Source organism: Sminthopsis crassicaudata, chromosome 2 (genome assembly GCF_048593235.1).
Source record: "Sminthopsis crassicaudata isolate SCR6 chromosome 2, ASM4859323v1, whole genome shotgun sequence".
Taxonomy (NCBI): Eukaryota; Metazoa; Chordata; class Mammalia; order Dasyuromorphia; family Dasyuridae; genus Sminthopsis; species Sminthopsis crassicaudata.
The window spans coordinates 602,681,626-602,697,294 of NC_133618.1; the positions used below are offsets into that span (position 1 = coordinate 602,681,626).

Here is a 15,669-nt window from a genome sequence, read left to right on the forward strand (position 1 = left end):
ATTATAGTTATTAATATGTTTATATTGTTATATTGAAATTATCATATCACTACATGTGATTATATATAATATATGCCCATATCTATCTCTATATCTATCTCTCTGTATCTATATCTGTATACATATCTATATTCATAACCATATCCACATCCATTTTTATCTCCAACTTCATTTATTTGTCTCTATTTATAGCCATATTCATATTCATATTTATATATATATGTTTATATTATATATATATATATATATATATATATATATATATATATATATATATATATATATATATATATATATATATATATATTACAACACACACACCCCTATATATACATCTATGAGGCAGCCATGATATAAAGCAATTTTTCTCATTTTCTTTTTTGGTCTCAGGGTCCATCTACAGACTTTGAAATTATTGAGGATCACCACAAACAGCTTTTTTTATGCACATTATAGCAGTTGATGTTTACCCTATTAGGAATCAAAACATTTTATTGCTATTAGGAAAATAAATTTGGCCTTATAAACCCCCTTAAGAGTCTTGGGGATAAATGGATAATGTAGAGAATGATAAAATAGACCCCAATTCAGGAATACCTCAGAGCAAGTGCTGCCTATGGATCTCTAAAGCTTTGTAACTTTGGCCAAGCCACTTAATATCATAATGTTCTGAGGCAGTGATTTAATATAGGAAGTTGCAAAAAAAGTACTTATCTGCTTTGATCCAGGGAATTTCATCTTCTGAGAATACTCTGTATCAAGGAAAGCCTGGCTCCAATATATATATATATATATATATATGTATATATATACATATATGTGTGTGTATGTGTATATATATATATGTGATAGATAGATAAACAGACAGGCAAATTTCTCTTTGTGAACACTTTGAGGAAAAAGAAAATTGCTCTTAGCAATTCCTCTCTCCACTCAGAACAATGTTTTACAGATAGAAGGAACTTAATATCTCTATTTAAAATTAAATTGATTTGTGATTTTGTTTATGGTATTCCATGGACAAAAATCTTTTCCTCATTCCTTCCTCCTTTCCCTAACTTTCTCCCAAATTTTTAAATTTGTCCCTGTACTATATAGTTCTTTCAGGGAATTCAGATTAGATCCTACAGTGCACCATTACATTTAATAAAAGATTTGTCCTTGTTAATGCTGTTTTCATTGTATTTTTTTTCATTGTTGATAAAATAAATCCCCCCTTCAAGTTCTCAAGCACCCTTAGTCTCCAAAATTGCTTAATCTAGCTAGGAGCCTCCCACTCATCTTTTTTTTTTTTTTTTTTTTTTTTTTTTTTTTGTAGCTAGGCAATTTTTTCCCCTTTCAGCATTTAAAAAAAAAAAAAATGTAGAAAGAAAAAGAAACTCGAAAGTCTTGTGTGTGACATGTTTATGAATCTGAACTTCCATGAACCTTGGAAAAAGCTGAGATGGAGTGATAAGGCCAGATCTGTCAGCAATATCCTAAGAGATGCAGTTATGTATCTCCAGCCATCTACTTGTTAATGTACCCTTCAGAGAAGAAGAGCCAGTTAAAACAATTATAATGAGATAAAAGATTAGATCACTATGAATAACAGGACTCTGACTTTGGGCTTTGAAATGCAAACAAAGCTATTAAATGTTTGTATCTGATAACACAGTAATAATGGCTGCCTCACACAGGCTGGGAGGACTTTAAATTGCTAGTCAGAGTGGCTGAGCAATATGTGAGGACAAATCATTCCTGAGGCTGCCATCTTCCAGTTCAGGAATTTATAACCTCCCCCCTCCCTCCTCCCTTCTCAATAGTTTGGCTTCTTCTAGGTGACATTTTGATTTGTATAGGTTTGCTGTCTGATCTTAAGGTGACTCAACATGTCAATTCTATCACACCAGCTGGGCTGCAGCAGGGTAGCTGAGGGTGGTTGAAGACTACTTGGACATCTTGGGCGCCAGAAGACCAACTCTGTCCTCCAACCCCATTCAGAGGTATGTCGGTAAATGTTAAACAACCTTCTAGGATCAGCTAATTGCCTCACCAAAAAAAAAAAAAAAAAAAAAAAAAAAAAAGAAAGAAAGAAAAACAACATTTCTCCAGAAAAAAAGAAATGTATGCAAAACACATTTTAAAGTTAAAACTGCATTATTTACATTTTCTCCATTACTCTCTTAAGGTTAAACAATCAACAATACAATAAATCAAGCCCTGGTTTATAGCATTTGATGATTTCTAAAGCATAAATGTTCACACTGAAAATTTAACAATTGGACTAGCAGGGAGGACCAGCATCTCTGGTGTGGGGACTTGCCAGGATCTTTCCAAAGCTGCTCATCCACTCTTGCAGTTCAATTCTAACCCAAATCTAACCCAATTCTCACCAGTGGTTCCAAAAAGCTATAACATGCCCAGTGGCCACACCCCAGGAAAACCATCTTTGCAGATGGACTAAAGCATATTCAGGATAATTGATAGGTCTCAAGTCCACTAGTGAATTGGGGGATGTCTGCCCCAAGCATGTAAAGACTTCCCCTGGGAAGATCAGGTAAGAACAAGCCATGAAGATGGCTGAAGCAGGCTCTGGTGGAGCCCTCAGAGCTTGGAGAGCCATGGAAGACTTTAGGATCATTCACTGCATCCTAAGCCATCATCGGTTGTCTTGACTTTTGTCTTCCTACTGGACTTTGAAGACACCTTTAGAAAAGTTGAGTTTAACAACATTGTGCAGCTGTCTCATTTAAGTCCAATTTACTCAAAAGTCAAGACATCACCCCATGAGACCACTGCTCTTTTTGGAAAATGAAAGATGAAATGAAAAGTCAGGAGGTCCTGAATTCAAATCTGACCTCAGACACAATACTTTCTGGCTGTGTGACCCTGGGCAAGTCACTTAACTCTAATTGCCTCAGGAAGAAAAAAAAAAAAAAAAGAAAGAAAAGAGGGGGCAGCTAGGTGGTGCAGTGGATAGAGCACCAGCCCTGAATTCAGCAGGACCTGAGTTCAAATCGGATCTCAGACACTTAACACTTCCTAGCTGTGTGACCCTGGGCAAGTCACTTAACCCCAGCCTCAAAAAAAAAAAAAAAAAAAAAAAAAAAGAAAAAGAAAAAGAAAAAGAAAGATGAATTGAGTTCAATACAGTCTCTTCACCTCCAATAGCTGTGAGACCTTAGTACCTTCATTTTTCTGAATTTAAATTTCCTCATCTAGAAAATGGAGCTAATTATACATGCCATGCTCATGTCTGCTAGGTAGTAAAAACTTAATGGGTCTAGAGTCAGGAAGACTTATCTCGAGACTCAAATCTGGCCTCAGACACTTATTAGCTTTGTAACCCTTAACAAGTCACTTTCCCCTGTTTGCCTCAGTTTCTTCATCTGTAATATGCACTAGATAAGGAAATGGCAAACCACTCTAGTATCTTTGCCAAGAAAAATCCGACTGGGATCATGAGTTCATACATGACTAAAGAACAATAACACCATTTTGAGGAGAAGGGTTGTTGCCAAACCAATTAATAAGCTATAAAGAACTTGACAAATACAAAAATATCCTACTTTATAGAAGGAATTATAATATTAGACCCAGATTTTTTTTTGAGAATGACATAATTGAATATTGAATTCATATATTTTTTGTTTTTTGCCTATAAGCTTCCCCAGATCATGAGAAGAGTAGATGACATATTGAAACATTAAGAACTTTTGCTCTAGAAAATGGATTATCAGAGCTGGCAGGGCCCTTAGAGGCCACCTGGTTTAACCTCCTTGATTAGTGAAGAAAAATAACCTTTCCTGAGACACTAAAGCATTGTTGTTGCAATTATGAACTGATCCAACCATTCTGGAAAGCAATATGAAAGGAACTATGCCCAAAGGACTATTAAATTGTGCATACCCTTTGCTTCAGCAGTATCTCTCCTGGACCTATATTCTAAAGATATAGCTATAAAAAAGGGAAAAGGACTCACATGTGCAGAAATGTTTATAGCAGCCCTTTTTATAGTGGCTAGGAACTGGAAACTGAGTGAATGTCTATCAGGTGGAGAATGGTTGGGTAAATTATGGTATATGAATGTTATGGAATATTATTGTTCAGTAAGAAACAATCAGCAGGATGATTTCAGAGAGTCTGGAGAGACTTATATGAACCGATGCTGAGTGAAGTGAGTAGAACCAAGAGAACATTGTACACAGTACAGAAAGATTATATGGTGATCAGTTCTGATGGATATAGCTCTTTTCAACAAGAAGGTGATTTAGGCCAGTTCCATTAGTCTTGTGATGGAGAGAGCCAACTGCATCCAAAAGGAGGACCTTGGGGACAACATAATATTTTCACCCTTTTTGTTGCTGTTGTTGTTTGCTTGCATTTTGTTTTCTTTCTCATTTTTTTCCTTTTTGATCTTATTTTTTATGATAATTGTGGAAATATGTATAGAACTGCAAATGTTTAACATATATATGCCATCTATGGAAGGAAATAGAAGGGAAGAGATGGAGAAAAAATTTTAGAACACAAGGTTTTGTAAGGGTAAAATGTTGAAAACTATGCTTGTGTTTGAAAATAAAAAGCTTTATTTAAAAGAAAAAGACAAAGAACCTTTCCTTCCTTTGATTCTGCATGATACTTCTCTCCCATGCTCATTATTATGTTCCTTTTGAATAGAGGCCAGAGTTTATAGTAGTTAGAGAGCCCATCTGAAACAAGGAAGACCTGGGAAGACCATGGAGAGAAGTGGGAAATTTCCATTTTTGTAGTGACTATGAGGGGATCATTAAAAAAAAAAAATTTAAATGCCAGAGGAAGCTAAGAATCTCAGAGTAGAAAAAAATCTCTCCTAGTTTATGAGTTCTATGAGGACTAGGGCTGATTTATTTCTATTCTCCTCACACTTATTCACAGTAGGCCTAACATGGCATTCTATGCACAGTAAATACTCCATACAAGCTTGCTGAACTTCATGGAGAAAAATGTAGAATCACACAATCATAGAATGTTTGACACTGAAGGAATTTCAATGTTATTTATAGTTACCCATTCCACATCTAGGGGGTTAGGGGCACAGTATCCCTTCTGGAAAATTCACATAAAATGGTTAGCCCTCCCTTGGTACCAGAGAATCTGAATTATTATGATATTAAAAGATAAAATATGTTATACATATAAATACATATATACATATATTTATGCATTTCTGAATGTCTAAACTTCTTCCCATGTCATTTGCAAGCACTCTAAAAACTCCCATTTAATTTCTCATGCCAACCTGCATTGAAACCATAATGGGGAAAATCATGATACAGAAGGGATAAGTGTAGTTCAATTTTTTTTCATTTATGATTGAGAAACTGAATCCTATAGAAGTGAAGTGAATAAGGCAAAGTTACTTCTCCAAGGTCAAATAACTAGTTAGTTGCAGAGTTAGGATCAATCTGCCCGGGTGTCTTGGCTCCCAGCCCAGTGCCTGAGTCCAGCAGTGACCATCCTACTTCTGGTCATTATTATTGATCTCCCTTCATCACCCAGCTGGAGGATACCAAATCACTGATAGCCTTTGGATGGGGCAAACTTTCTCACTGTCTCCCTGGGAACATGTATGCATTTTTAAAGCCACTCACTTTATTTTTCTGGGTCTCAGTTTCTTCTCTTTAAAATTAGAGAAATGGGCGACTGAATCTCTAAGGTTCCTTCTACTCTATTTTCCTTTGATTTAAAAAAAATTGCTTAAGAGAAACCTATGATTTTGTCAGCGTGGGAATTCTTGCACTAATACAGATCTGCAACTCTTTTATTACTTTTAGATTATTAGAAAAAAATCTAGAGCATGAAAAACTTAAACCCATGAACACAGAGTTGGTAATTACCAGTGGCAGAACTTGAAATCAGGGTTTCCTGACTCCTATCTACTGAATCCTAATCCACAAATTATATAATTTCTCTATTTGACTACCATCAGTTTTTAAAAAAATATATTATGAGCATATATATATACACATATATGTGTATTGAGTCTGTATATGTGTATGTACATATACATATAATATATACATATTTATATGTATTCATAATTGTTGAGTTATTTCAATGACTCTTCATGACCCCATTTAGGAACTGAAGGGATTTGCCATTTCCTTTTCCAATTCATTTTAAAGATGAGGAAACTGAGTCAAATAGTATTAAGTGGCTTGCCCAGTCATACAGCTAGTAAGCATCTGAGGTCAGATTTGAATTCATGAAGATGATTCTTCCTGATTCCAAATCCATTGGTCTAACCACTGTGCAACCTAGCTGCATACACACAAACACACACATACATACAAGCACAGATAATTCCTGCCCTCTGTCTTAAGAATCTCTTTTTAAAACTAATTATTAGTCTTTTGAACTTGGGTAATATTTTGTTTTGCTTTAATTACTCACCATGCTACTGGAAAAAAACAAAACAAAAAACAAACTTCTTATTTACAGGTATTTTGGTTTAGTACCTATAACAAAAAAACAACTTCTGGAATCAGAATTGTAAGATGAACTACCTTTTTCCATTTCTCCTTTAAAAATTCATTTTCAGTTCATTTTTTGTACTTTATAGACTCCAAAGTATTCACAAAAATACCATGTCTGGTATTTTCAGGCAGGAAAATGGCAAGCAGCAGGCTTCTTTTTTTTTTTTTTTTTTTTTAAGGCCAATTTTAATTGCTATGAGTTTCCCTTCAAGCTATCAAACCCATCCTTAAAAAGACATCCCTGGATAGGGTAGCAACAGCTAGGCCAGTTGAGCAGTTTTGTAATGAAGTGCATTGTTAATTTTTCTAATTAATTCAAAGAGGCTGGATGTTTATTGGCTCAGTTTGAAGTTTTGCAGCCTGAGGATCCACGCCAGCAATCAAATTCTCCAACTAGAACCAAAATCTGAAAACTAGACAAGGAAGCTCAGAGGGGTAGCCCCAATCTCAGCTGTGACTGATTATAAGGAATATCAGTCACTTGGTGTTGGAGCCCAACTTCACCTTATTCTATACAGATATAGTACTATTTTGTTATTTATTAGATTTCACTATTGACATGGCAAGGGTTATATGTTATTGAGGAAGTTTTCAAGGGTTAATAAATGAATTTCATTATAGGCTGAGAGCACTATTCATCTAGTTCAGAAAGTGAGAAAAGTGAATATTCACTCTATACAATTGCCTATTTTCCAGAGTTTTTAATAAAAACCGCCTAGTGAATTGTGAGAGTTCTAATTATAGCTCACCTGTGTCTAATAATTGATGGTTCACAGCTCTTTTAGGGAGTTTAAATATCCTTATCCTCATTTTACAGGGGAATTAATCAATAAGTATTAAATGCCTTCTATGTACCAGACATCATACTGGTTACTGAAGGTACAAATACAAAGAAGAAAGCAATCTCTACTCCCAAGAAATTTGCATTCTAGTAGAGAAGAGATAAGAAGTACTGTTATCTTTTCCATATAATGCCCCCCACAATTTGGAAAATCCATTTAAAACTTTTTGACTTTCTCTTTGTACCAGAGAAGTTTGAATTATTATGGTATTAAACGATAAAATATGTTGATATTATACAATACTACACACATATTTTATGTATTTCTGAGTTTTTAAACTTTTTCTGTGTCATCTACTGGCTTTCATATGTCATCGGTGGCTTTCTTGTGAAAGCCCCAAATATTCCCACTTAATTTCTTATGTCAACCTGTGAAATAAGGAAATTGTGATGGGAAAAGTCAAGATGTCGAACAGGTAATTCTATATGTAATAAATATAAAGAGAACAAATAAAATATTGGACCCACAAGGTGACACTTGGAGGGACAGGAGATACTAGCAGTTAAAATCAGGAAAGATATCATGTAGAAAATGATACCTGAACTAGGATGAGATGAGTTCTATGAAGTAGAAATGAGAAACTTATTTCAGGGAACAAGGATTTGTCAAAGTAACAAAGTCCAGCTCCTAGCACATAGTAGATGCTTAAAAAATCTTCAGTGAATTGAATTGAATAAGAGAAAGAACTGGGACTTCAATCTAAGTCTTCTACTTCTAAATCCAATGTACTTCCTACCATCCTATTCCTTGTTATGTCCTATTTTAGGAACTTTTCTATACATTTTATTGATCATTTTCTACTCACAGTTTAAAAAAAGATTCATTTTGCACAGGTAAAGAACAAAACTTTTAGATGAGGCTTTGTGGCATTTGATTGGAAACACGCATATCTCATTAGGAAATTCTCAGACTTCATGCCAAATAATTGATAATGGATGGCCACATAATGGCTGGTCTCTGTGCCCACCATTTTTCATGTATCAGCAGCTCTACCTTTCCCTTCAATCCCTAAATATCCCTGGAGAAAAGCCAGCAAATTCAAACCCTTTCCTCATTAGTAAAAAGGCTGCAGAGGGCTCATTTCCTTCAAGCTGTGAATGACAGGGTGCCTGCCTTTTTCTTCCTGGTGGTGCAGTATTCCAACTCCCACCAGCAAGTCTAATATTAATATTAAGCTCCTGTTTTCTCCTTCTTTAAATCCCTTTCATATTTGCCAAAGATTGGCCCTGCTGTATAATGATAAGTGCCACTAGGCTCTAGTAAACAGCCTTTTTTATGGGGCACTGAAATTCTTTATTAGCCTTTATTAGATTATTAGGCCTCTTAGTAACCCTGTGTGCTAAACAGTGGGTGGGCGTAAAAAGTCTTATTTTTCAGGTAAGAAAATGGGCATGCAAAGAGATTGATGACCAGAACCAGGCTAATCCATCTGAGCCCATATAAGAGCCAGCCTTAGGCACACTCCTAAGTGCTTTGTATTCTTTTAGAAACCCGTCATTTTCTCCATTTAGCAATTAGACCCTAAGGTATTTTTGGACTGCAGTACAACTGGCCCCTCCACTAGGTAGGCCATCATTTTAGCTAAGTTATACATAATTTAATTCTTTAATCTTTCTCATGCATCAATCCTTAATCACTATGATAACCCTTTTAGGACTCTCAGCAGTTTGTATTCTGTTCTGGGATCAGGCCAAATTGTAAAAGCTAAGGTGCATTGGTATCCACTATTAGAATGACCTAGGACTTTAAAAGAAGTGAAAAATGAACTTAGTAAAAACTGATTTTACATAGAACTTTTAAATTGGTAAAGTGATTTACATTTTTTATCTCATCTCAGTGTATTCTCACAACCTTTTGAAATAGGGACCATATGTTTTATTATTCTTCTCTGACAGGTTAAAAAAAAGCAAACAAACCTGAGGATCATAAAGATTAAGTTATTTGACTCTGAGATACCACTACACACCTGTCAGATTGGCTAAGATGATAGGAAAAAATAACAATGAATGTTGGAGGGGATGTGGGAAAACTGGGACATTGATGCATTGTTGGTGAAGTTGTGAATGAATCCAGCCATTCTGGAGAGCAATATGGAATTAAGCCCAAAAAGTTATCAAACTGTGCATACCCTTTGAACCAGCAGTGCTACTACTAGGCTTATATCCCAAAGAAATATTAAAAGAGGGAAAGGGACCTGTATGTGCCAAAATGTTTGTGGCAGCCCTCTTTGTAGTGGCTAGAAACTGGAAAATGAATCAATGCCCATCAATTGGAGAATGATTGGGTAAATTGTACTATGGGAATATTATGGAATATTATTGTTCTGTAAGAAATGATCAGCAGGATGATTTCAGAAAGGCCTGGAGAGACTTACATGAACTGATGCTAAGTGAAATGAGCAGAACAAGGAGATCATTATATATCCTCATACTGTATGAGGATGTATTCTGATGGAAGTGGATATCTTCGACAAAGAGAAGATCTAATTCAGTTCCAATTGATCAATGATGGACAGAGTCAACTACACCCAGAAAAGGAACACTGGGAAATGAGTGTAAACTTTTTGCATTTTTGTTTTTCTTCCCAGGTTATTTTTACCTTCTAAATCCAATTCTCCCTGTGCAACAAGAGAACTGTTCGGATCTCACACATATATTGTATCTAGGATATACTATAACATATTTAACATGTATAACACTGCTTATCATCTAGGGGAGAGGGTGAAGGGAGGGAAGGGAAAAGTCAGAACAGAAGTGAATGCAAGGGAAAATGTTGTAAAAAATTACCCAGGCATATGTTCTGTCAATAAAAAGTTATAATTTTAAAAAAAAGATTAAGTTATTTGGTCATGGTCAGATTGTTGAGGTTCAGAAGAGACCCCAAAAGGTTGGGGTTGTAGACTAGAGTCGTGAGGTGTCTCAAAAGAATCCATAGACTTGAATCTATCTCCAAATCAAAGGGCAAAGTTATTTATAATTGTAACTCCAATTGAAGCCGGCTAATTTCCAAAAGAATTTAGCAAAGAGCTAGGAACAAGAAGATACACATATAAGAAAAGACAGAGAGATCTGGTTCTTCATGTAACTGATATGAGTGGTCTGCTATATACCACAGTATTAAATTTTATGGTTTAGAGGTGGGGTTGAGGAGTAGTCTGGTATGGACCTCACCATTTATTTAAAAAACCCTGTTACCACTGACCAATAGATTGTTATCCATCACTCAGTAATGTTTGTAGGACTATTCTATAGTATTCCTAAAGTGAGGAGACTTTAGGATTATCAACAAACATATTGTTAGAACAATAGCATTCCTAAAGTTAGGATGCCTCAGGATTACTGCTGTATTTGTCCTACAAGCTGAACTCTATCAGTATATGGGTAATAAATGTTAGAGGCAGGATTTGAATCCAGAAACTAGCCCCATGTTGAGCATTATCTTCCAACACTAGCTATTTTCACTTGATATTCTTCCTGACTGGAATACTTTCCCTCTTAATATCCCTCTCCTGGCTTTCCGTACATCCTAGCTGAAAATCTTATCTTCTAAAATCCCAACAACCTCCCTCAAAACCTATTTATTCTGCTGTCTTTCCATTGTTGATTATTTCCTATTCATCCTTCATGTAGCTTATTTTTACATAGCTGTTGTATTTTTACATAGATACTGCATTTTGTCTCCCCTATTATATTATGAGCTCTTGAGAATTTGCTTTTCTTTATATGCTCATCATTTAATACAGATCCTGGCACATAGAAGGTACTTAATAAATTTTTATTCCCTGATTGATTAAGCCACTCTCTACCTCTTAAACACTCATCCATTTGGTCTGTAGGAAAAAAATCACACTAATACATGGTTGGTAGAGCTGTGAATTGGTCTAGTCATTCAGGAATATGGATTCTTTTCAGGTAAAATGCAGGATTTTTATTCCATAGTGACAATGTCATTTATATTATCTGGTAATGATATGTTTAGATACTCCAATATATCTACAGCTGGAAGTTCTAAGTTACCCTAAATTCCTACCAATCCCCACTCACCCATTATAAAAGAGAAAATCAATAACAGAGAAAAATTATAGAACAGGGGCATCAAAATAAAATAGAAAGAGAGGCATTAAACAGTTCATAAGGATTCCTGTAGGTATAATATTGATTTAGAAAATCACAAGTTAACAATCTATATTTATTGTATTTTTATTTATTTTGTTAAATATCTCCCAATTACATTTTAATCTGATTAAGGCAGGTCTGAGGAGTAGTACTTAAAATGTGTTTGAAATCTCTATTCTAAAGTACAATTTTAAAGAGATTGATTTGTGAACACTTAGAATATGTGAAGAGAGGCAGTAATACTACAAATCAACATAGGTTCATCAAAAATAGGACATGCCTCATGAACCTCACTTACTTTTCCTTTTAAGGCAAGATTATCAGAGCAGTAGATTTGGGAATCACTAAAGATATAAACCTACTTATATTTTAGTAAGAAAAAAATTTTTGCTCTCCTCCAGTTTAGAATGGAGATGAGTCAGATGAGAGAGTATAGTTAGGTAGATTCATAATGGCTTTAATAAGTAGAACCAAAGAATAGTGACTAATGAGTTAATGTTGAATTGGAGTAAAGTCACTAATGGACTACCCTGGGAATATATCCCTTCCAGTCTCTGTTAAACATTGGTTGCTAATAACTTGGATGAGGCAGAGTTGGCATAGAAAACATAGTTGGCACATATGTGATGGGGCAGTCAAAAAAGTCAATATGTGATTTTAAAATTAATAAAGAAGTATACTGTCCATAAGGAAGGGGCTTATGATCCCACTGTACTCTTGTCAGAACACACCTAGAGATTATCTTCATTTTGGGGAATGCTACGTTTTCAGTAGACCATTGATTGAATCTAAAAAGAGGACCATCAGGATAAAGAGGGAATTGAAGACTTTATATTATGAAAACTGGCTCAAAAAACTGAAAATATTTCCTGTGAAGGGAAGTAATATCATCATCATCATCATCAACAACATCATCATCTGGTGTTTGTATGACACTTTAAGGTTTGCAAAACACTTTACATTTTATATTGTTTGCTTTCCACAATAATCCATACAAACTATTAGTATTGTTTCTATTTTACAAATGAGGAACCTGAATTTGAGAGAGTTTAAGTAACTTGCTCAGGGTCATCCAACTATGGTATCAGAAGCAAGCTTAAAACACAGATTTTCCTAACTCCATATCTAACATTATCCACTATACCATTTATTTACCTGCCTCAAAAATAAATAAATAAATGATGCTGTCAATTGAGGTCTGAGGAAGAATGAAGACATGATAGTTGTATTCAAATATTTGAAGCCCTGCCATGTAGAAGGATTAAGTCTTGTTCAGCTTAGTCCCAGAAAGCAAAAATAGGAACAATGAATGGAATTTTCAAACAGGCAGATTTTACCTCCATATAAGGAAATACCTCCTAACAATTAACTATCCCAAAGTGGAATGAATTGCCTCAGGAGACAGTGAATTTCCTATCATTTGAATTCTTCCAGCAAAGATCAAATGATCAATGGTTGGTAATATTTGAGAAGATTTTTTTGTTCCAGTTTGGAGGGATTGTGATAAATGATCTCTGAAGTACCTGCCAACTCAGAGATTCTATGGCTCTAAAATCTGTTTTGAAATGAAAGACATGCCATTAGACTTGATCCAAGCTTCAGTTTTATAGAAAACATTTAGTTATCACAAAGTTGGCCTAATGAAAATAGCATATGAAAGGAAAAATACCAGTCCAGGAAAATGATTAACTTGGACAAAAGGTAGGTATAGATTTTCAAATAACCATAGTTTAATAAAACTTTGAAAATCTAGGGAAATCATGCTATAGAAACATTATTTTTTAATTGTTTGGCATATACTTAATGTATATTTGGAAAGTTTTAAGAAAAAATGTTATTTCAAATACAAGTAATTTAACAATTGGGTTGTTTAACAAATGAGAGTACAATCACCATGCAAATGTGGAAATAATTTGGCTCCTTTTTATATATGAGCTAAGCTGAAGTAGCCTGAAATTTCTCCTTGTATAGCCAATTCAGTCTTGATTCCATAATGAAGTTTTTTAGGCTGAGTCATAAGCAGAGGTATGCTAAGTTTAAAGTTCTTTGGGGATATAATTCATCAGTATAGAATTATCCAGTTTTCATAGGCTTCAAAAATTCCATGGATACAATTAGACTTTGCTGGTTCATTTTGGAATAGGAACACCAGAAGTCAAATTGACAGGTTCATAGTATGCTTCTCCTTTCCTTGACTTCTTTTCACTTAAAATATTTATTGATATTGATGTTATTTTCTTTATTTTTACATCACTAATATTTCCCCCACCAGTAGCATCTGGAGGATTTCATCACTCCAAGGGAAATCCTTTTGATTTGAACTCTAGGCTGGATCTCTTCCATTGTAATTGTGAACACCTTGGCAAGTTTGCATTTCCCTGTTTTATAATTCTCCTGGAATTCATTATCAAAGAGATTTCAGATAACGGTTATTTCTATTATTGTATCTTTTAAGGAATCATAAATGACCTTAACATATAAGTGGGAGAAATGTAGTTATAAAAGGGCTCATAAGATAACATTTTGTTTTGCTAAATGATTGTGGTTTTTTTTAATCAACAAATGACAAGCACAATGAAAAATTTTATTTTTTATAGCTTGCAGTTTATTATGAACTGATGATGTAATTCCTTGCTGATTTCTCCCTACTAATGCCTTCATTGAGGATGCCCCCAATTAATAAAAATGGGAGAATAGTTAGTAATTGTTGATATTCCTTTGGTCTCCTTTTTACAGTTTTAATAAGAATCCAAATTTTTTCCATGTCTTTGATATCTTCTTCTCCATTGAGTACCTATATATCAATCCTTCTTTATAGTTATATTACCACTAGTCCAGATCTTCTTTCCATATACTTGCTCCAATATGTCTTTCCCATCTCTTTTGCCTTTAGCCCAATTTCTACTTTCTCTATAAGCAAAGTTCTTGTTTAAAGATGTTGTACATATTCCATCAAATCTTAGAACACTGCCAAGCTTTCTAGAAGAGATCTGTAATCACTCAAAAGAATTTGGCCTGACCATCCATTCATGAAAGAACAAGTAGATAAAGAATGCTTATAACCCCGCTTCCAACAAGCATTTGGATAGATATCCAATTGAGCAAAGGTTCTTAACATTTTGTATGAATAATGGACCATTTTGACAGTCTGTTCAAGTCTATGGATCTCTCTTCAGAAAAAAGTTTTTAAATGAAGAAAATTAAAAAATGATATTTGAAAGTAATCAATTATATTGGAAGAGCTATCAATTTTAAAAAGAGCCACATATTCTGGCTTAAGGATGCTAGTTATCAATCATGTTTAATAGTATCTATGGGTCTAAAGTTGAACACGAAGAAGGTAGGTTCGATTGCTTTCAGAAAATTGCAAATCTCATTACTGCTTTCTATGAAATCAAAACTCTATCATTTAAAAATTAACATTCATCTAGTGTTGATATATAGTGGTGCAACATATAACACTACAGCCTCTGGAGAACTAAAAATGAGTACCATGCAGAGAGCACATGATGGGGTAACCAGGTTGTCACATATAACTAGAGCTGAACTCTGAAGAAGAGGAGTAAAAGACACCACTGAGAAATTGTATGAGAGGAGCAGATAATGGGCTGTTCAACATAGGAAGAATGAGATTTGACAAGTATTCATCCAAAGTGCCCATTGGTAGCCTCATGCTCTTAGAAGAAGTGGAGGAAAGCCTCTGGTATATTGGATGGACTCTGGACATGGATGACAGTTTTCTAGGTTAGACAAGCAATTTGAGGGAACTCCTGAATCAAGAAAATCATAGATTGGTTTGAAAATTTGAGAATAATGGTTGCTAATTATGGCTTTTCTTCTGCCAATAGAAACATCCCTTTTATCCAACTAAAAAAACAAAACGTTTTACAAAGTAACAAGTCATCTTTTCAAAGAAGCCACTAATCTTCTCTGTATTATTCCAATTTTAATATATGTATTGACAACATTAGCACTAAATGCTTTTTCAAACAACTCACAAATTCTTTTTTTCCCTGAAAATATTTTCTACTCATTAATATGTGCAAGAACTTAACAACCCAAAGGGGAGAGATTTATTTACAAAACAACAAAAAAATTATTCTTAATCTTGGCTTTGAATGACATCTACCCTTACTTATAAATCTAGAGAGTCAATACACAAGCAACTTAATTAAAGTTTTATTTGGTTCCCCATAAATACTTACTCTAGAC

At 34.5% G+C, this 15,669-nt stretch overlaps 1 non-coding gene across 1 annotated transcript; it reads right to left on the reverse strand.

The window, feature by feature from the left end:
* Nucleotides 1-15,326: 15,326 nt before the first annotated feature.
* LOC141559199 (U6 spliceosomal RNA) lies at nt 15,327-15,431 on the reverse strand. The gene has a single exon (XR_012487275.1). It is a non-coding gene; the product is annotated as a U6 spliceosomal RNA (small nuclear RNA).
* Nucleotides 15,432-15,669: the final 238 nt, after the last annotated feature.